This window comes from Pinus tabuliformis, chromosome Q, assembly GCF_031772625.1.
Source record: "Pinus tabuliformis cultivar Carrire ecotype Pingquan chromosome Q, CPIR1, whole genome shotgun sequence".
NCBI classification, from domain to species: Eukaryota; Viridiplantae; Streptophyta; class Pinopsida; order Pinales; family Pinaceae; genus Pinus; species Pinus tabuliformis.
The window spans coordinates 829,654,829-829,678,312 of NC_142296.1; positions in this window are offsets into that span (position 1 = coordinate 829,654,829).

The window sequence follows — 23,484 nt, forward strand, 5'->3', positions numbered from 1 at the left end:
TTGTATCCATCATATCTATATTGAGGAAACTAGTAGAGGAATTAGACAACCTTAGAGAATAATGAATCAAAATCTTAGGGAAATTGTGAAAGAAGAGCTCCAAAAATTACTCAATGTAAACTTCATTTATCCAATCTCAGATAGCCAATGGGTTTCACTTTCCTTTTCCCTTTATAAATCAAGTGTTAGACACATTAGCAGGTAAGAAGTATTTCTCATTCTTGGATGGTTTTAGTGGTTATAATCAAATTCAAGTAGCACCTGAGGATCAGGATAAAACCACATTTACTTGTCCATGGGGAACTTTTTCCTACTGAGTACTTCCTTTTGGGTTATGTAATGCACCTGCAACATTCCAAAGAGCAGTATTAGGATTTTTTTTCTGATCTAATACATGATTGTGTAGAGGAATATATGGATGATTTTCTAGTCTATGGAAACACATTTGAAGAAGCTTTGAAAAAATTGGAAAAAATCCTTAAAATATGTAAAGAAACAAACATTTCACTAAGCTATGAAAAATGTTTTATGATGTTTACAAAATGTATTGTTTTAGGACATCAAATTTCAGGAGATGGGATTAAAGTTGACAAATCTAAAGTTGAAGTCATCTCTAAGTTATCAATTCCAACTTTCCAAAAGGATGTTAGAAGTTTTCTAGGATTTACAGGATATTATAGAAGGTTTATAGAGAACTTCACTAAAATAGCATCTCCACTCTTCAAATTTCTTACAAAAAATTGTGAATTCAAGGGGAATCCTGATTGCCAACTAGCATTTGAAACCTTGAAAACAAAAATTTCTGAAGCACCCATTTTAAGAGGTCCAAATTGGAAACTTCCTTTCCATATTTCCACAGGGGTTTCAGATACAGCTCTGGGAGCTGTATTGGGACAAAAAGTTTGATTCCTTATGCCATTTACTATACAAGTAATAATTTAACTCCCACTCAGTTGAATTATACTGTGACTGAAAAAGAATTCTTAGCTGTTGTTCATGCAATTAACAAGTTCAAACACTATATAACAGGCTATGAAACCTTTGTTCGTATGGATCACTCTGAAATTAGATATTTGATGAATAAACCTATTACTAATGGCAGAGTTACAATATGGCTTTTACTTTTGCAAGAATTCAACATTACTGTGCTAGATAGACCTAGAAAACAAAACACAGTTACTGATTTCTTGTCCAGGATTCAGAATATCAAAGAAGACTCTCTGGTTGAAGATACGTTTCGTAGTAACTACTCAAACTCCTCAAGACTCTCTGGATTTGCAGTAACTACTCAAACTCCTTGGTTTGTAGATGTTGCTAATTACTTGGTTATAGGGAAGTTACCTTCACATTTGTTTCCTAGAGAGAAAAGAAAGATTACTCAAGAAAGTGCAAGATATTCATGGATCACTAACGAATTGTATAAAACAGGGCCAGATCTTATGATCTGAAGGTGTCTTGATATTCTCAAAGCATGTCATGATGAGCCGTGTGGTGGACACTTTGCTAACAAGAGGACAACCTATAAAATGCTTTCTTTAGGATATTATTGGCCATCCATCTTCAAAGATGATAAAGAATATGTCAAAAGGTGTGATAGCTACAAAGGGTAGGGAAACCTGCTCCCTCAAATGAAATTCCATTACTTATTGAACCCTTTGAAAAATGGGCTTTAGACTTTATTGGACCAATTAATCCTCCATCTAAATAGAAAAGTTATATTGGTATGCACTGATTATTGCACCAAATGGGTAGAAGCCAAAGCATTACTTTTTGCTAACGAAAAATATGTAGTTAGTTTTCTTTTTGAGGACATCTTTACTCGCTTTGGTGTTCCAAGATAAATTGTGACATATCAGGGATCTCAATTCACATCCAACATGATGGAAAGGCTTATGGAGGAGTACAAGATCAAACATAGGAAATCTACTTCCTATCATCCACAAGCAAATGGTCAAGTGGAGTCTACAAATAAAGTGATTTAAGGAATCCTCACCAAGACTATGCATATACATAGAAGAAATTGGGCAGAAAGGTTTTATGAAGCCTTATGGGCCTATAGAACGACATAGAGGAACACAATGAGACATACACCCTATGAACTTGTTTATGGGAAATAAGTCATGTTCCCTATAGAGTTCCAAGTCAAAACTTTTAAGATGTCAGTCCAGTTGGGGATGGGTTTATTAGAAACTCAAAGACATAGACTGGAGCAATTAAATGAACTTGATGAAATCAGACAAGAGGCAGTTCAAAGGACTGGTCTAGTCCAACAACAGAAGGCTAAATGGCATGACAAATACATCAAGGACAAGAGGTTTCAAGAGGGAGATTGAGCAATGTTATTTGATTCAAATTTTAAATATTTTCAAGGGAAATTTCAAACTCATTTGCTTGGGCCATATGAGATTGAAAAAGTCTTCAGTAATGGAGCAGTAAGGATCAGAACAATAGATGAAAGTCAAAATCCTCTTCTTGTGAATGGTCATAGATTGAAAATATATCAAAAACCAATCTCAAAGGAGGAGTTCATCAAGATCTTCCAGAACAATTCTGAAATGAAGTTGGTGAAGAAGAATCCTTCTTCTCCACCAACTTAGTCTTTGTTTTTCCTATCTAAAAATAAATAAAAATAAATAAATAAATAAATTGTATAAGGTTGAAAACCAATCACTGATTGGCATGCTTATACAGAAAATACAGGGTCAAAATCAGAAGCTTCTGACACCCTATATTTTCCATTTCCTTTTCTGAAAAAAGTGGTGACAAAAAGCCACAGTCATTCAGCATTCTGCAAAATTCATTGTCTCATTGCATATCACTCTATTTTATTTTTATAGTTTCACTTCATTCCATTGCCATATTTCACCAATAAATTTTTCCTTTTCCAGCATTTATTTCATCTCCATTTTTCATTTATCATCTTGTCATATTTTCACTCACACATCCATTTCCATTTCATTCATTCATAAGCCATATTTTACTCTCCATTTTACATTCTGCAGCTATTTCCATGTTCTGCAACTAATTCCATTCTATAGCTGATCCTGTTCTGCAGCTAATCTGATTCTGCAGCAACAGTTTGATTATCAGTCCAAACACAAAGAGGCTAGTTCATAATAAAATCTTATATGTAGGTAATTGAAGAGAAAAACAACTTTGAAGACCAATCATGCCTAAAGCACTTGTGGAAGCAAACATCAAAATATTAGCAAGCGGAAGGTAAGGTTCCAAAGGTAAAATACAAAGAATTATTTCAAAAAGCAATACAAAAACATAAGCTTGTATAACATGTATGATCACATGTCTCCTTGATTAATCATTATGTGATTTGACTGCCACAATGTCTCCGCTACACCTTCCGCCTTCAATGCCAAACTGTCCAATGATTCCTTCATAACTGATCTCCGTTTTAAATTCCATGAACTTGTACTTAACCAGACTTCTATAGCTACACTTGTTAATGGTTAAATTAATGACATGACCTATCTATATATGACTCTTCAAACCCTAATTGTTCATTTATTACACTAAGTTTTTCTCTCATACTTACACAGCCTCTTTGTGCATATAGTCAATCTGTTTTCATATACTTTGTGTATATAGTCACTATGTTTTCACACAGTTTACATATACAACTACTCTGTTTCCATATATTCCATATATACAGTCGTTTTGTTTCATATTCACAGTCATTATGTTCCCGGTCATTCTGCTTCCATATACTCTATTATTCTATTTCCATATCCACAGTCATTCTGTTTTGATATACATAGTCCACAATCCTCTTAACACAGTCATTCTATTTCTCAGACAGTGAGAGAAATTTTGAAGAGTAGCCGAGAACAAAAGTTATGGGGCTCATTGTTAGAATTGAACCCATAGGGGTGAAGTACATGGAGGGTTATCCGCAGCTGAAGGGAATGTTACAGAAGGTTGGTTGGTTGTGCTTTATTGAAAAATTCAACGATTACCATAAAGAAATCACTAAATCCTTTTCCAGGTCATTTGATGGAATGGAAGTGGAAATAGGTGACATCAAATTTGCAGTTACCGAGTCCTTTATAGCTGAAGCAACAAAACTCCCAAGGCTAGGAGAAAGGTGGTTTAAGAACAAATATTTTCATGATGAATCTGGGAAGGTAATTCTTAAAAATCTAGGAATGGACACTTTAGTTTTTAGAAAAGGGATTCCAATCTCTACACTTAAAAACAAATGGAGTAGCATGTTGTTAATTCTGCAAAAGTTTATTACATGCGGAGGTTTGGATCTATGTATGTGTATCATATATGACTGTTAATGAGTTTTCTAGAGAATGGAACCCTCAATCTTCCATTTTTCTTGTTGAATAGTTTGAGAAGAATGGCAACTAATGTTCATAATAAAGTTGAATCAATAGAAACCACTCTATATCACCATGGACTAGTGAATATTTTAGTTGAATTTCATTTAAGAAGTGTAGGGGATACATGGGATGAATTTTTGGTAAGGAATTTCTTCCAAGATGCTCCAGATTTTCCTGAGGGAAGTCTTGTTAAAGAAGTAGGAGAAGGAAGACCAGTCTCACCATTAAAAGCACACCTGAAACTTCAGCATAGAAAAATGATGAAGAAGAACCAATTTCTGAGAAATTAATGGAGATCCGAAAGAAGAATAAGAAGAAAAGAAAAATGAAAGAAAATGTTGAAGAAATCCAACAGGATATTCCTGAACCTTCATCACCTAAAGAGGATGAACAACTGCTTTCTGAAATATTAATCAAAATCAAGGAACAAATCAAGAAAGATAAGGAGAAAGGAAGGAGGAAAAAGGATACAGAAGAAGAGATCATAGGCTCCCAAAACTTGAGGAGGAGTTCTAGGCTCAGAGGCAAAGTAAAGAAGGTGAAAACAAAAGAGGCCCAGTTTATAAATATGGAGGAAGAAACTCCAGATCAGTCCCCTGACAGTACTCCATATGAACAAAGCCCACAGAACTCTCTTCCACAAAACTTTGAGGGTAACCAAAGAAGAGTTTCTCTAGGCATTGATCCAATACAACAACAGATCTACGACTACATAAAGTCATTGGAGAAAAAGAGTACATCAGTAGATCCAGGGACTTCAGATAAACTAGAGCAGCTTGCCACTAGACGAGAAACTCTAATCAGTTCTCTCAAACAAGAGATATATGAGCTAGAAATTCTGAATAAACACATCCAGAAAGAAAATGAAAATTTGAAAGAACAGAATAAGGTGGATAGAGCTATTCATGATGGGTTTTCCCTAGGTGCTTCAAGGAGGTTTTCACCTAGGAATCTTTGTTATTATTTTTTCTTTTTCTCAAGATCATAAGTTGCCTCATAGAGGTTTTTAGCTGATGAGTCTACTTTAAGTGCCTAAGAGGAGGTTTTCACTTGAAGGTTTTCTCCTTTTTTCCCATTTTTCTTTTTTTTCTTTTTTTTTTGTTTTTTCTATTCATGTTGGTTAAAGGTTGAATGGATTGGGAGCTATGTTGAGTTTCGAAACTTCCATTTCCTTTGCAACTTTTTTCATCCCTTATTCTTTGTTTTTCCATGAAGAAATGCATTCCTATCATCAATAACCATTATACATTTCCCTAAGGAGAACATTCTAGTGATTTACATGTTATACTTTTATGTTTGTTGTTTGAATAAGTTTTTGTCTTTTAGCTACGGAACGCAACCTATTCTGCAGCTAATCAGCTGTTCCGCAGCTACTTCCATGCTTTTACAGGTTCCAGATGTCAGAAGGAGAAAATATCTACATGGGCAGCCTGGAAAACATCCTGGCATGGATCATGTCCTATTCACCTAGCCCAAGTCGATAAGGAAGACTCCGGTCAAAGGAGAAGTCAAACATAGAGACCTAAGGCAAACAAGACTCTGTTTTGTACACATTTCTCAGTGATGGGATTTGAGACAGTTTCCTGAACCCACAGACTTCAATAGCCACCTGTGCAAACTGAATCCAACAGCCATTACCTTAGATTTATGTCTCCAGCAACCGAGGAAGAGAATTTTGTGTGCCTGTCTGCTACGTGTTTTTGTTGTAGCTTATTTTTCTCCATAAAATAGTTGTATAATTTCTCTATAAATACCTGTGTGAAGAACACAGAACCAGTTTGAATTTGCTCATGTATTAAGTTCAGATTAGTGCTCTGTAATTTTGAAAACTCATTCTCTATTTTTAATATGAAGACTATGTGTTTCATGGATATCTGAAAGCATTTGTTGGAGTGTTGATTAAGTACGTATAACCTAAGTAGTTGCAGAGGGCCCCTACACTAGCTAAGGTTACATTTCATTTTGTTTTGTCTTTTATAGTTGAACTGTAAATTCACTGTGTTTTTTTTCCATGATGTTTATAACCATTTTCTAACCTTGTTCATAATGCAGTCTTTACCATTTTCTTACTAACGCAGAATAGCTTATTTCAATGCAGAATAGTTATTTTTGTTTAATTTCTTTCTAGTATCTTATCAGTAGTTAGAAGTTGAATTCAATAGTGTAGAGTAATTTATTTCATTTGTTGTTTCATTAGTCTTTAGGTTTTTAATTAAAACTGATCAGTGCCATTACTATCTTGCCATTTTATTACTAGTTTAGTGACTCATGTTGTAGGTGAATGTTTCTAAAAAGCCCTTCTAGTTGATGGTTCATCTTAAACTAAGTGGTTGAATACTTCATTTATACAATGAGTCTTTTCTGCATTTTTGTATTTATTTTCTCTTAGAATAATGAAGTACATAATTCCTCAAAATGTCATCACAAGGAAGTTGTTCTCCCAAAATTGTGGGGCAGAGTAACTAAGCACTTAATTTAGTTTCCATAATAGATTAGTTGCAATTTCAATTTTAGTCTTAGTATTTCATTTAAATTTGTTGCAATTTCATTTTTAGTTTTTCATTAAGTTTTGATTCTGCAATAGACTAAACAATCGCTGTAATCTCATTTTCAGTATTTCATTTTAGTTTTGTTTCCATCATAGATAGTTGCAATTTCATTTTCAGTTTTAGTATTTCATTTAGCCTTGTTTTTATAATTGATTAGACAGTAGCTGCAATTTCACTTTTAATTTCTTTTAGTTCATGATTTGGAAAGAATAATAAGAGAATAAATAGAAACTATGTTTTCATTTTCTTAAAATTTACTTCCAAATCTGGCTTAAAGCACTTTTAGTCCTCATTTCATTTCTTTGGATTCTTAGCAGAAGTAGATTTAATATTTTTTCAAGTACTTTGTAAATCATTAGTAATTAAAGGATCAAAACCCCAAAAAAACATAAAACTAAAAAACACTGGAGTAAGAAGGGTCATCTAGCACATATAGTGCACTACACTTCATTAGTTTACGATACCCGGATTGATAATTTATGTAGAGAAATTTAGGACACTAAATTGACGAAACAAGCTATAATGCTATCAATCAAGCTTAGATCCTTCCTTATTGAATTAGTAACTTTAGCTTCTTGTATATTTTCAATGAATAACTATTTACCAAAAGTGGAATTTTCTCTTCATCTATTGTTCTGATCAAGAATGAACTGTTATCATAGCATTTTTCAACTAGATAAGGTCCCATCCATTTTTTCATGAGATTCCCTTTAGAATATTTAAGCCTAGAATCATACAAGAGGGCCCAATCACCCTCGTGGAAGGATTTGTTCTTCATATGTTTGCGATACTAGATTTTATTTATAGATTAACCACTTTGGTATGCAATAGGGATTGCATCTTGTATTCATCAAGTGAATTCAATTCTTGTAGCCTTTCTTCCCGTGCTTCAATGAGATCCAAGTTGAGTTCTGTTTCCATCCTTAATGTGTTATATTTGAAACAAATAAATAACAAGGTTTTTTTTTCATATACTATATCATAGGGGATGAACCTAATAATGGTCTTCTAGGTGGTGTTGTAAGCCCAAGTGGCCTCAACAAGTCTATTTACCCAATCATTTTTGTTGGTTTTGATCACCTTGGCCAATGTGCTTTCAAATGCTATGCTAGTAACCTTTTCTTTCCCATTTTCCTAAGGGTTATAGGGGGTAGGCTTCTAGTGTCAGATATGATGTTCCTTCATGATCCCTTCGATTAGAGTGGAGGTGAACTGGCAACCTTGGTATGTCAATAAGTATCTTGGGAATATAAACTTAAAAAATATTACTAGAGTTAGAAACTTAACAACTAGAGTTAGAAAATTATATATTACGGAGCAATGGAACACATAAAATATTGCAGAAATATAAACACAGAAAATGCACAAAACAAGAGAGACACAGATATACGTGGTTCACCCAGTTTGGGCTACGTCCACCCCGAATGGCCAGTCCTTCCTTTTTATTATCCAGCAAAATGAAGAGACACAACCTACAGCAAATCCGTTGTAATATCCTCTGTTTTCTCTCACAGTCTCACCTCTCTGTTTCTCGCTCATCGAATACACATCTATCGCATAGCCTCAAATACAATACCCTCATACAAAGAGAGGGGTTTCCTTCTAGGGCAAAAAACCCTAAACTAAACATAATTTCTACCGTCAGATCATCCGCCTAATGAACGGCCCAGATTGACTAGAAATTACTATACTTTTACAAGGCAATTTTACAGTTGTTTTTAGCTTCGGGGGCGCTGCCCCCGAAACCCCCCGCCAGGGGGGGCTCCCAAAGGTCACAGCCGCCACCCCCTGGACCCCCCCTGCAGCGAACATTTTACGGGCGGCGTTTCTGCCCCCATTTCGAGCTGGGGTCCTATGTGGCGATACCTTTGAGTATAGAAGATAATCAGGCTCCACACCCAACAATCTCCCACTTGGAGACTGATTGTAGCAACTCCACCGCTGCTCCATTTGCTGGAGAATGACTCCTCTTTGGACCTGGTTGTTTCTCATCTTCATCGTCATCCTTGAAGACCAACTGAAACTGAACATATTCTCAGTTTCTCCCTGGTTACAACTTTTGTTAGCATATCTGCAGGATTCTGGCTAGTGTGTATCTTTTCCAGCTTCAACTCTCCATCTTCCAACACTGATCGTATGAAATGATACTTGAGTTGTATGTGTTTAGTCCTGGAATGAAATGTTGAGTTCTTTGCAAGATGAATGGCACTTTGGCTATCACTGTATAACGTGCCCATATCATGCTCCTTACCCAATTCACCCATAAACCTTTGTAACCAAATCATTTCTTTACTAGCCTCTGTAGCAGCAACATACTCTGCTTCTGTTGTTGAAAGTGCAACAACACTTTGGATTTTTGAAACCCAACTGACAGTTGTTCCTCCAACAGTAAATACATATCCTGTAGTGCTCCTCCTGTTATCTCTGTCACCTGCCATATCTGCATCAACATATCCTTGTAGGGAGATGTTTGAACCACCAAAGCATAATGCTTGATTTGTGGTACCTTTCAAATATCTGAGAATCCATTTCACTGCCATCCAATGTTCCTTTCCTGGATTGTTCATGTACCTGCTTACAACTCCTACTGCATGTGCAATATCAGGCCTTGTGCAGACCATTGTATACATTAAGCTTCCAACTGCTGATGCATATGGAACTTTAGACATATAATCCATGTCTTCTTGGGTCTTTGGGCACATTTCCTTGCTAAGTTTGAAATGGCTAGCAAAAGGTGTACTAACTGGTTTTGCATTGTGCATGTTAAATCTTTTCAACACCTTTTGTATGTACTCATTCTGAGACAATGTTAATTTACGATTTTTCCTGTCTCTAGTTATTCTCATACCAAGGATTTGTTTCGCAGCTCCCAAATCCTTCATTGCAAATGAATTTGCCAATTTTCTTTTGAGCACATTTATTTCCTGCATGTTAGATCCTGCAACAAGCATGTCATCTACATACAGTAACAATATAATATAGCTGCCATCATTTTGCTTTTTCAAATAAACACAATGATCAGAGTGACATCTAGTATAACCTTGTTCAGACATAAACTTGTCAAATTTTAGATACCACTGCCTTGGAGCCTGTTTTAAGCCATACAAGCTCTTCTTCAACCTGCACACTAGTTTCTCCTTCCCTTTCACCTCATATCCTTGTGGCTGTTGCATATATATCTCTTCCTCCAAATCCCCATGGAGAAAGGCTGTCTTTACATCTAACTGCTCAAGATGCAAATCTTCAGCTGCTACAAGACTTAAAATAGTTCTGATTGAAGTCATTGTAACAACAGGAGAAAATATTTCATCAAAATCAATACCTTTCTTCTGTGCAAACCCCTTCACCACAAGTCTAGCTTTATACCTCTGTTTTCCTCCATCTTCTTCCTTCAGCCTGTAAACCCATTTATTCTTCAATGTAGTTTTTCCTACAGGCAACCTGACTAAATCCCAAGTCTGGTTATGCATTAAGGAGTCCATCTCTTCTTCCATGGCTACCTCCCACTTCTTCCTGCTTTCAACCTGCATTGCTTCTTCATAACATTCGGGTTCACCGGAATCAGTCAACAATAAATAATATAATGAAGGAGAGTATCATTCAGGGGGTCTACCTATCCTGGTAGATCTTCTAACACCACTTTCAGGTGTTTGGGGTGCCTGTTGCTGTTGTGGTGGTTGCTGTTGTTGTGGTTGTTGATTATTATTATTTTCAGGCACCTTTACTTTTTCAGTGATTTCATCAAGAATTGCGTATTCCTTGTTTTCCTTTTCCTCTTTCTTTTCCTGCAATTGATTCTTATACAAGACCTTTTCATTGAATATTATCTCTGCTCCTAATGATTTTGTGATTTTCGTAATCATATAAGCGATAACCAAAATCATTAACACCATATCCAATAAAGGTACATTTCTTTGACTTTGCCTCAAGCTTTGTTCTATTTTCTTTATCAATATGGACAAAGGCCTCACAACCAAAAGGATTTAAAATAGAGTAGTTTACCTTTTTACCTGTCCATGCTTCCTCTGGAACACCACCATCCAAGGAACTTGAAGGCCCTCTGTTTATTAGATAAACAACAGTATCTACAGCATCTGCCCAAAACTGTAAAGGCAATCCTGCATGCAATCTCATGCACCTTGCACGCTCCATGATTGTTCTGTTCATCCTTTCTGACACACCATTTTCTTGTGGTGTTCTTGGAACTGTCTTCTCTCTACGAATTCCATGCTCTGAACAGTACCTATCAAACTCTTTGCTGCAATATTCACCTCCATTGTCTGATCTAAGACACTTCAATTTCTTTCCTGTCTCAATCTCAACCAAAGCTTTCCATTTCTTGAAAGTATCAAATACATCAGATTTATTCTTAATACAATAAATCCAAGTTTTTCTAGTTGCATCATCAATAAAAGTAACATAATAACGAGAGCCACCAAGAGATGATACCTGAGCAGGTGCCCATACATCTGTATGCACAAGCTCTAATTTTTCATTCTTCTTTTCTTTCCCAACTCTGAGAAATCTGACTCTCTTCTGTTTTCCATAAATGCAATTCTCACAGAAGTCCAAATCAACATTCTTCAAACCCGGCAACAAATTCCTTGAGTGAAGAATCTTCATCCCTTTTTCACTCATGTGTCCGAGCCTATGATGCCATAATGTTGCATCTGCTCCTTTGGAAGTTAAAGCATTAACAGAGTTAGAAATACCATTGCATAAATACAATGTACCAACCTTTTCGCCTTTTGCTATTACCAGGGCTCCTTTGGTGACCTTCCAAGCTTTATCTGTGAAAGTTGTCACACAACCTTCACCGCCTAACTGCCCTATTGAAATCAGATTTTTCTTTAGATCTGGAACATGCCTTACCTCCTTTAATAGCCATTGGTTTCCATTCTGCTGTTTTACAAGAACCTTACCCATTCCAACGATTTTACAAGGTTTATCATCACCCAGACGAACTTGTCCAAAATCTCCTTGAACATAGTCATGAAAGTATTTCTTATCAGGTGTGGCATGGAATGAAGCCCCTGAATCTACCACCCAGGAATCAGTAATATTTTCAAAAGAAAGAATCAAAGCATCTTGTAACACCTCACCTGTCACATTTGCTTCATGATTGTTTTCTTGTTGTGCATCTCCTTCTTTTCCCTTCCGAGATCTACAGTCTTTCTTTATGTGTCCTTTCTTTCCACATTTCCAGCACACTATCCCCGATCTGGACTTGGATCTACCTTTCCTTGATTTACTGCGATATCCTGAGCTCTTTCCTCTTTCCATTTTTCTTCCTCTAGACTCTGCACTCAAAGCATTTCCCGATGTCTCACCGGAGCTTTTCCGTCGCATTTCCTCGCTAAGGATAGCACCGACAACATCATCAAAATTTAAAGTACTAGATCCAGAAACGGAGTTACTAATGGCCATTACCAAACCATTCCAACTTTCTGGTAATGAGCACAAGAATAACAGAGCTCTAACTTCATCATCAAATTTTACCCCTACAGAACTTAACTGACTTGTAACTGTATTAAAATCATTTAAATGGTTTGCAATAGATCCACCTTCCGACATATTCATATTAAATAACCGTTTCATAAGAAATACCTTGTTTGAGGCCGAGGGTTTTTCATATAGTTTCGACAACGTCTGCATCAAACCCTCTGTCGTGGTTTCCTTCGAAATATTGAAGGTGACTGACGCAGCAAGGCACAACCGTATTGTTCCGAGTGCCTTTCTATCGAGAAGGTTCCATTCTTTGTCTTTCATACCCGTCGGCATCTTTGTTTTTCCGCCAATGGTAGGTATAGATCTTTCTGATACAGATAATCTTCCATCTGCATCTTCCACAGCGAGAAGTTTTGGCCGTTAAATTTCTCGACCCTAAACTTACCATCTTCCGCCATTGCTCCCACTCGAACCAGGAACCCTTCTTTCCTGCGAGTTTATCAGCCAAATAGACCTTCGGCTCTGATACCAGCTGTTAGAAAATTATATATTACGGAGCATTGGAACACATAAAATATTGCAGAAATATAAACACAGAAAATGCACAAAACAAGAGAGACACAGATATACGTGGTTCACCCAGTTTGGGCTACGTCCACCCCGAACAGCCAGTCCTTCCTTTTTATTATCCAGCAAAATGAAGAGACACAACCTACAGCAAATCCGCTGTAATATCCTCTGTTTTCTCTCACAGTCTCACCTCTCTATTTCTCGCTCACCGAATACACATCTATCACACAGCCTCAAATACAATACCCTCATACAAAGAGAGGGGTTGCCTTCTAGGGAAAAAAACCCTAAACTAAACATAAGTTCTACCGTCAGATCATCTGCCTAATGAACGGCCCAGATTGACTAGAAATTACTATACTTTTACAAGGCAATTTTACAGTTGTTTTTAGCTTCGGGGGCGCTGCCCCCGAAACCCCCCGCCAGGGGGGGGCTCCCAAAGGTCGCAACCGCCACCCCCTGGACCCCCCCTGCAGCGAACATTTTACGGGCAGCGTTGCTGCCCCCATTTCGAGCTGGGGTCCTATGTGGCGATACCTTTGAGTATAGAAGATAATCAGGCTCCACACCCAACAGAGATCCATAACTAATTTTTTTCATAAAACCATGTTTATAACCAACATATAACCAGAATAATAACAATGATAAAACAACCATCAAAGCCACATCTAAAAATTACATTTACTCATGAAATACAAGAGGAAAATAGCTCTTATTAACATATGAAAAAACCAACCAAGTTAGGGACTTCCACGTACCACCCAACCATAGATTAGGCTGAACCAAATCTTTCTTTCAGCCAATCACCGTTGTGCCATATTCCAAGCATGAATGTGGGACTCACAACAAACCCAACCAAGTCTTCCTCAAGCTTTACCACATATTTCACTATTAATGGTTAAGGGATTTCTAGGCCTAAAAGCCCTCATCTATACAACCAATATTTAGTTGGTATCTCGCCATTACCAGTCAAGGGATTTGTAATAGCCCCGAGTTAAAAATTCATGTAATAAAAGTTAATAAAGGTAAAATAATGCCACATGCAAGGAACACTTATCCAAAGCTGAATGTTGGGAAAAATATTGTAGTGGGCATCACTTGTTGTGTTTTATGGCTAAGGTAAATTGGCAAAGGCAATGGGCCCCAAAGAAAATTTTAAGGATGGAAATTTATTTTAACGTTTATAAATCTTGGCAAATATCACTAGTGTCTAATATGAAAACCATAAAATGTTTGTTCATATCTTTATAAAAATATCCAAATTTCTAATCATTTTATAGGTAGGTTCCATATAATTTTGGCGATTTTGAGGGTAAAAAAAATTGTATACTGCAAAATTTGGGCGAATCATTTTTAGAAGAAATGGAAAATGGCAAATGTTTTTTTTGGAAAACTCATGGAAAATTAGCCCACTTGCGAATATTAGCCCCTAAAATTTTCCATAAAAATGGCTAAGACTTTGGAAAGGAAAAAAGGTATTTTTTGAATATTATTTATGAAAATAATGGAAATTAAGAGAAAAAGAAGGTGAAAGGTCACAGGTTGCATGTGAGGAGGAAAATAATGGAAAATTGAAGAAATTAGAGACCTCATCAATAAAAATACCTCAAAGCATTAGTTGGTAGGTTTGGTCTTCTTGTTGTCATTTTAGTGTTAGAATTTTTCTTAGAGAGGACAAAGTGCCAAGAGGAGAAAGAAAGTAAACAAGAAAAGAAAGGAAAGGAAAAGAAAGGAAGGGAAAGGAAAAAGCAAGGAAAGCAAAGGAAGGCAAGGATCAAACAACTTCAGCAGGAATACTTGCAGGTAACAGATTGCATGTGTGATTTCCTAGCTGGGTTTGACATGCATGGTATGTGCATGTTGGTATTTGTTTCTTTTGTTGTCATTGGCATGGATTTTGTTGGGATTTGACAATGGATTTTAGCCTAGCCATTCCATTTCTTGATAGGCATGGTGTGATGTAATTGTTCTTGGTTTGATATTAGATTGTTGGATGGGTTTGGAATCTAGGGTGAGGTGGTCTCAAGAAAAATCCCAAAGGATTAGGAATCCCTTGACTGGTAATGGCGAGATACACGGTAAATCTTGATGGTGGGGACTAGAAATTTCCTCAAGGACGGTAAAGAAATTATGAGGCATCCAAGCTCAGTTCGATTTTTTGATCTCAGCACTGGTTTAGGTGTGATCATGGTATGGAGAGGGTGGAGGTGGTTTAACCTCTATATTCCCTTGGTTATCTTTGGATTGTTTTATCCCATGAGATCCCACATTCATACTTGGAATATGGCACAGGGGTGATTCGCTGAAGAGAGATTTGGCTCAGCCAATCTATGTTCAGATGGAATGTGGAAGTCCTGAATTCGGTTGGTAATTGCCTATGGTTAATAAAAGCTAAGTTTCTCTTTCTTTTGGTAAGGAAATGTATTGGTTATTATGTGGCTTTAATGGTTGTTCTCTTATGGTTATTTATCTGGTTATATGTTGGTTATAATCATGGTTTTATGACAGATCTTAGTCATGGCTCTTTTCATGTTTTCACTCATAACTAAATAAATAATGAATGCAATACCTAATTGGTGTTAAGACAACTAATGCGAGAAGGTAGTGACCCTTCTCGCTAAACCTCAGATGATTTTTCAGTCCCTTATGTTTAGACTTGCATTCATGACCTGTAGGTTGCATATTTACCAAGTATTTGACAGAATGTCAATCCTAGTTAGGGATGGTCAGGTCAAGTCCTAGTTCTAGTTTTTGGTTTACAAGCACTGTCTTCATTTCTTATATGAGTTCTAGAAATTTTGATAGAATTATGGGTAGAGGATAAGCCCCAGCCCTGGAAAGTAGCCTTAATTCTCGCAGTTGTTGGTTGCACGGCACTGGCAGAAAAAGGGCACTAGGGAAGTCGGTGAAAGTGGGCAGATGTGAGAGGAGGTGATGTTACAGGGTGGTATCAGAGTGGGTTGTGCTCTCTTTGGGTCATAACTGATCCACAGGGTGGTGTCATAGCATGGTGTTGCTCTCTTTGGGTAAGTCTGATGTTGTAAAGGTTATGGTTTTAATGCATAGGATAATGGTATACAGTTGGTATGATCATGCATTATGTTGTTGTGATGTTATGTTTTTACATGGATATTTTTATGATATATATATATATATATATATATATATATATTAGATATATATATATACATGATAATGTAGATTGATCTTGCAGATGAGATAAGCCTCCCCTGAACATCAGTAAGGCATGGATTTAGTTTTAGTATCTATTTGGTTTATCTGACATGGTATACTTGCAGGAAGAAGAGAAATCAAAGATGACAAGAAAAATGGTAGACTACAATTCTCGTGACTCTCCCTACAGATCAGTTGGGAAGTAAGGAGAAGAGTATTCTCCTGTTATAGCATATACATTAACGAGCTTGAGGGAAGAGATCATAATTTGCAAAGAAGACAATGATAGGTTGGTTGAGGCTTAAGAAAGACTTGCAATGGCTTAGGATAATATGGTAGAGGTTAATGAAACAATCCTTCAGGGCTTGTTAGAGTTTAGAGACAGGGACAATTGAGGATCAGTGAAGAGTAGGAAGAGAAAACTAATGGATCCTATGGTTTCAGATCTCAATTTGGATATAGGTTAGATACAGGGGACACAGTTAGAGGTAGAATATCACGGGATACACCTAACATGAGGACTGGTTTTTATGGGCATCATTCTAGTTCCTCATCTAGGAGACATCACTACACTCATCACCATCACCATCCTTATGGGAGGAAGGAGTATTTTCCTGAGTTCAAAAAGGTGAAGCCTCCTAAATTTTATGGGGAGATGAAGAAGCTGGTGAGCTCCAGTATTGTAGCAATAATGCTACAACTCCTGGGGCTTTCTATCTCTTAATTATATCAACCCGGTAGTTCGTACAAACTTGGAAGCGACGGTGCTGTATGCACAAGTACTAGCTCTTGTCGCAACTGTCACTTGGTCAGCTGGCACAAGTCCGCTAGGGCTCAAGCCAACTTCTATAGGCTCACAGAAGAAGCTTTATCAATGATGGACGAAAGCTAGCTCAAAGAAGACTAATCTACTTGGCAAAAATGAACTGAAAGCAAATCAAAACAAGGAAACCCTAGGAAACCCTAATTTAACTAGTCTAACCTCTATGATGCAAAGAATGTGAAGGAAACTTCTACCAATGATGCCATTACCTCTAATCAGTGAAAGTGCATGAATCTAATCTACTTGCAGCATAAAAGACATGTTTTTGTAATTTTCCTTTAAGTGGATGGAGTGATTGTGATTTTGTGCTTATTAGGGTTTGGTTGTGCAGATGTGATGCGGAAGGAAGGAAAGCTTGGGAAAGGTTGGGGAGGCTAGGAGAGGTTCCCAGAGATCCTTAGCATCAGTCCACAGAGGTTCCTCACGTTCAGAAGCTCAGCAACCGAGTGAGTGGCCTCCTACAGGATGTCTGCAGGGGATTCTACAGGATACGCAGGGGTTTCTACAGGATGTCTACAAATTGCTACAGGATGGCCTACCGTGGGTGTTTGAAGTGATGGTGGAGTGATGGAATGGTAGGGGGAGATGTGTAAGGTAGGAATAAGGCTAGTGATGGCTCAGGAGTGGAGAAGTGGGATGGAGAACGAGTGTGTGACGTGGGTTGATGGATGAAAGGTTATAACAACGAAATGTCTAAATGATGGAGTTACGAGAGGAGTGGAGGAGTTTAGGAGATGACAGGGCAGAGCAGAGGTCGAGGAGGTGGTTGTATGCGTGATCAAGACAAAGAAGGAGGTAAGAAAATGATGAAAAGCAGTGTAAATGAAACAAATGCTTATGACTGTCACCAAGATGAAAATTCATTAACTTAAACTACCTGAACTCAATGAACAGCAAGATAAAGCGTGTAAAGGAATGTGCATGAAGTGGTGATGAAGGTGTATGGTGCAAGAGTGAAATGCATGGAAAGATCTATCATAAACGAGACTATGTTGCAGCATGTATAAAGTGAAGAACTGCGTATTTTTGTGGCTGGCATAGGCTGCACTCCAATCTCCAAATAGAGATGGCAGTGGAGACTTTCTCAACCTTTTTTGCTGGAGCTCCAATGTATTATCAACCTGCTAATCTAACTGAACAACCGAAATCAATTCAACCATAAACTAGTCCTATCTATGCTCATGAAAACGACTAAATTACCAAACTGTGAATTCGAATTGCATGTGAAAATAAACAAACTCAAGGTGCTGGAACGAAATGCAAACACATTACAACACTGAGGAGACCTATTGCTCTCAGGTTGGGCCCTAACCTGAGAGCTGTAGCTCCTTGAGAAAACTCAGAACTAGCTCAAAATCTGCCTTCTTTATTCATAATCTGATATCATGCCAAATTGGCTTACAAAAAGGAACAAAGACCAAGCTGTGCTCAAAAATTACAATAGTAATGCGAAAGTTTCAACAACCTATCAAAGGTTACGGCCTCCATACTTATGAAAAACGATCATCCAACAAGTGTCCTTGATTTTAGGAGCTCGGCTGTCCAACTGAAGTTTAACTTGCTGATCCTGTAGGACAGTCATAATTGTTGTTCCTGTAGAACAGTTATAACTGTTGTTCCTGTAGAACAGCTGGCTGCTTCTAAGCTCGGTGGGGAGATGGATTGGAGCTCGGAGTTCTTGGTGGGAAACACGAGGAAGGTCCCAAGACTGTGGACATCCTCTCCTAAAAACCAGCAGTGCCACCTCCTTGTCTCCTTGTCTCCTTTTCACGTGGTCTTTTCTCCCTTTTAATGCAAAAACCTGAAATCATAATGCATTAGTCACGTAGATAAAGTGTCTACCCTTCTTCCTACAAACAACACGAATAAACTAAGAAATGCATGCATAAGCAGTAAAAAGTGAATGGTTTGAGCAAAACAAGTAGGCCAAATGAGCCCAAATTATACCAAAAATTGGGGCTCATCATCACCCCCCAGCTAAACTATTTGCTCATCCTTGAGCAACTTTGCCCTGGCTCCTCGTCTTTGGCCGAGAACTAGAGCCCAGAACATGCTGTTCCTCCCCTGATTTTGGTGGTTTTTCCTTTTCTGCCGAGGGTGGCATTTCTTCCTTTCCCGTTTTTGGCGGCCCTGCCTTTGCTGCCCCTGGTGGTGACGAAGGTGATTCTTCCTTCCCCTTTCCTATTTCCTTGAGCCGGGCTTCAGAAGGCGACTGACCTATCTTTCGTGTCCAGGAAGTTATTTTTGGGCTCCCCTTTTCGGGGGTGGTTGATGTTTTAGAGGGGGTCCTTGCACTGGGTGAAGTAGGGACATCCCCTGAAGTGGTTTGGCTACTGGGTGGAGGCTGTGGCTTGCCTGTGGTCATCCTCTTGCTTCTCCTGGCTTCAGATGGTAGAGGGGTCTCCCTCTCCCTTTTCTCTTTCAGTTTTGGAGGTGTGCTGAGGGCAGCCAATGCCGCTGCTGCCTCTTTTTCGAGAATGCCAGCCTTCTCTTTCCTGCGTTTTGCTCTCTCAGAGCTCCTTGTAGAGGGCCCCTCCTTTCTAGATTTCGGGCTTCCTGTGGAAGACCCTGCCTTGCCCACTTCTGGGCCTCCTGTAGAAGATTCTTTCTCTATCTTCAGGCTCTCTGTAGGAGGCTGTTTCTCAATGACTTTCAGGCCTCTTGTAGAAACCCCTTTTTCCAATTTCGGGCTTCCTGTAGAAGCCCTTGTCTCTATCTTCGGGCTTCCTGTAGAAGCCTGTACTCCAACGATTTTCGGGCTTCCTGTAAAAGCCTTGGTCTTTGCTTTTGGGCTTCCTGTAGAAGCCTTTGTTTTCATTTTTGGGCTTCCTGTAGAAGCCTGTTTTTCACTGATCTTCAGGCTTCCTGTAGAAGCCTTTGTCTTTGTCTTCAGACTTCCTGTAGAAGTCTGTTCCTTAGTGATTTTCGGGCTTCCTGTAGAAGCCTGAGTTTGTGTTTTCGGGCTTCCTGTAGAAGCCTGTTTTTGCTTTCCTGTAGACACAGGTGTCTCCGTCTTTGCTTGCTTATCTCCCTGAATTTTGCTTTTTGCTTTGGTTGCAGGTGCTGTTGAGGTACTTGGGCTGACGTGGACTACCTCAGCTTTGTCCATTCTGCCTTTCATCCTCTTTTCCCTTGCTGACAGGATTGGTGTGCCACCCTTTTCTTCGTCCTTCTTTTCCTCAGCCACTGCTTCCTTGTCTTCACTGCTGGAGGAGCCACTATCTTCGATCAACATTTTAATATCCCCATCTTTGGTCAAATTGCAGAAGGATTCCCATGAGAGGGGGACCTTATATGAGTGCATTGCATCTTCCACAAGAAATTTTATTAACCCACGGTGGGCTATCTGATCAGGTATGCCCTCTCGTAGCTTTGTAGCACACTCCATTAGGGACTGCGTTCCTGTAGAAACTGTTCCTGTAGGAGCAGTGTGCAAACTTCAGGGAGGACTGCAGTTGGCCAGTGGTCGAGAGGTGCTTCACCGGTGTTCTGGTAGCCGAAAGCTCGGTGTATCAACATTTAGAGGAAATCAGAAGAGCCACTCGAGTTTTGAAGTGGAGGTTGATGAATACATGCGCATAATCTAGCCGATTAGATTTTGAATCGGCGCAGCTCGTGGTGCGGGGGGTGAGCTGTCCCCGTCGGACCGTTGGGTGACGTCACCCATCATTCACCTGCATATTCACTCGCTGCCGCATTCATTCCCACAGATCTGCCGCCGCCCTTTTCAGTTAAACTCGTTTCTCGGCTGACGAGACTATCCTCACGTGCGTGCTGCGTATTTTCTTTGTCGTGGCTGCCACCCAAGCATCCGACTATACCATAACTGGCCGACGTGGCCAGTCAACTGGCCATACGGCCGCTCAACCATTCATTTCTATGCCATGCAAAACAAATCAAAGTAATACTCATGCGATTTGGTGGAAGGAAGGGTTGAGACACTTACCTGCGCGCGGCTGCACACGATTTTTCGGTTTTTGGACGACGGGGAGTGGATCTACCTGCTGCATGCGGCTTACACAGTCCCGGAGGCTCTTGGTTACAGGATGTTGGCGATGGAGTGGATGCTCTGGTTGCCTGCGCCCGTGTTTTGTTTGCAGAGGGCGGTGCTGTGAATGGTATCCACTCATGCAGGTTTGACTGTTACTAGATTCCCGTGGGGTGCCTTGTAACAGTCTCGCCTCCTTCGGTGCATGTTGCACGACGATGGATGGAATCTTCTGATCACGCTCCCGGAGCTTCTGATGCTCGACATGGATGTGGTATGAGCTCTCGGTGCTTGTTTTTCTTTGACAGATGGCTTTACCACGAGAACTCATTGATCTGGTTTGCTGGTGCAGGGATCTTGGTTGCATGGCGACGAGGATGGTGGAGCAAGGTTACAGCAATGTTCAGGGGTGCCAATCAGTGGCATGCATGCATCCAACCCATTCCTTAGCTGCTAGATCTCCGTTTGAAACAAATTTTTGGCCGTCCCAGACTTCTACAGGAAGTTTCCTATAGAACACAGAGCTTCCTGTAGAAAGTTCGGCCTTCCTGTAGAAAGTCTGCACTTTCTTCTAGAAAATCCGCGCCTTCCTGTAGAAAGACTGCGCCCTCCTGTAGAAAGACTGTGCCTTCCTGTAGAAAGACACCAGCTTCCTGTAGAAGATTTAAACCATGATAAAATTGCACATACCTTGAAAAACATGGGTGTTCTTGGAGGAGGTACTGATGAGGTCCCTTGACAGCATGATAAGGACCCTTGGCTGTGATTGAAGAGGCTTCTTCTCCTCCATAGAACATCTGCAACCTGCATGCAATTTTCATATTGTGCTTATTATTTTTTCCTTTTTTTTTTCTTTTTTTTTTTTTTTGAAAAGATAACAGGGGCACCCCAAAGAGGTTTTCACCCTTGCTACCTGCCCTGAGCACCTCAGGGAGGTTTTCACTCAAGGATCTTTTTCAACCTTTTCTCTCTTTTTTTTTTTTGAAAAAGCAATAGGAGCGCCTTAATGAGGTTTTCACCCCTATTACCTGCCTTGGGCGCCTCAGAGAGGTTTTCACCCAAGGATCTTTTTTTTTTTTTTTTTTTTTTTCAGATCTTCTTTCAGGTGTGCCAGAGGCAGAGGCAGAACCCTTCTCTATGACCAATACAGATTTCTCCATAGTTTGGATAAACTCTTGTCTTGAGAGGGGTCTCCTGTAGATCTTCAATCGATGCCCATTGACAAGCATGGGAATGGCTTCCTCATCAATAGTTCGAATGGGGACAGATCCATTGTCATGGCATTTCTCCACTGTATATGGTCCTAGCCATCTGGTTCTCAGCTTCCCCTTGAAATCTTTGTATTTGGAATCATACAACAAAGCCCAATCTCCTGGCTGAAATTGCTTGTCATGGAGATGTTGGTCATGCCACACCTTCCTCTGAAGTTGAACCACTTCTGAGTGAAGGAGGGCCTGCATGCGGTGCTCGTCCAGGTCATTCAGTTGCAACAACCTTTCTTGTTGTGCATGGCTGAGATCTAGGTCCAGCTGAGCTGCCATCCTCAAAGTGTTATACTCAAACTCAATGGACAGCAAAGCCTTCTTCCCATAGACCAGCTCATAAGGTGTGAAGCCGGTGGTGGTCTTCCAAGTGGTGTTGTAGGCCCATGTGGCCTCAACCAGGCGATCTGCCCAATCCTTTCTGCTGCTGCTCACCACTTTGGTCAAGATCCCTTCTAATGCTCTATTGGTGACTTCCACCTGCCCATTTGCTTGAGGATGATAGGGAGTGGAAGTCCTATGCTTGATCTTGTGATGAGCTAGGAGATCTTCAACCAGGTTGGAGGTGAACTGGCTCCCTTGATCGGTGACCAGCTCTCTTGGATAGCCAAACTTATAGAAGATGTTCTCTCTTAGGAACTCAGCCACCTTCTCTTTTGTTGCTGCTTTGATTGCTTTAGTCTCTGCCCACTTTGTCAAGTAGTCAGTACACACAATGATGTAGGATCTTTGCCTCGAAGAGGGATTGATTGGACCCACAAAGTCCATGCCCCACTTCTCAAATGGCTCAAGAGTCACTTGAGGTTGGAGAGGCATTTCATTCCTTTGGGTTGGTTTCCCCATTCTTTGGCATTGGTCACACTGACTGACATATCTTCTGACATCTTGATGAAGTGTGGGCCAATAGTAGCCTGCCTGCAGGATCTTGAAGGCAGTTCTCTTTGCTGCAAAATGCCCTCCACAAGGCCCATCATGACAAGTGAGGAGGATATCAAAGACTTCCTCCTCTCTTACACAACGCCTTAAGATCTGATCGGGGCCAAGCTTGAACAGGTTGCCCCCGATCCAAGTAAATGAGGCACTTTTTCTGATGATTCTGCTCTTCTCTTTTGAAGAGAGGTGCGGAGGGAACTGAGCTGAAACAAGGTAGTTTGCTATATCAGCAAACCATGGAGAGAGTACTGAGATAGCAAACAGATGCTCATTAGGCATCTAGTCATCCACCGTCCCATCTTCATCTGCAGACAAATCCAATCTAGATAAAAAGTCAGCAACAACATTTTCTCTACCTGGTTTATCAACAATGGTTAGATCAAACTGCTGCAAT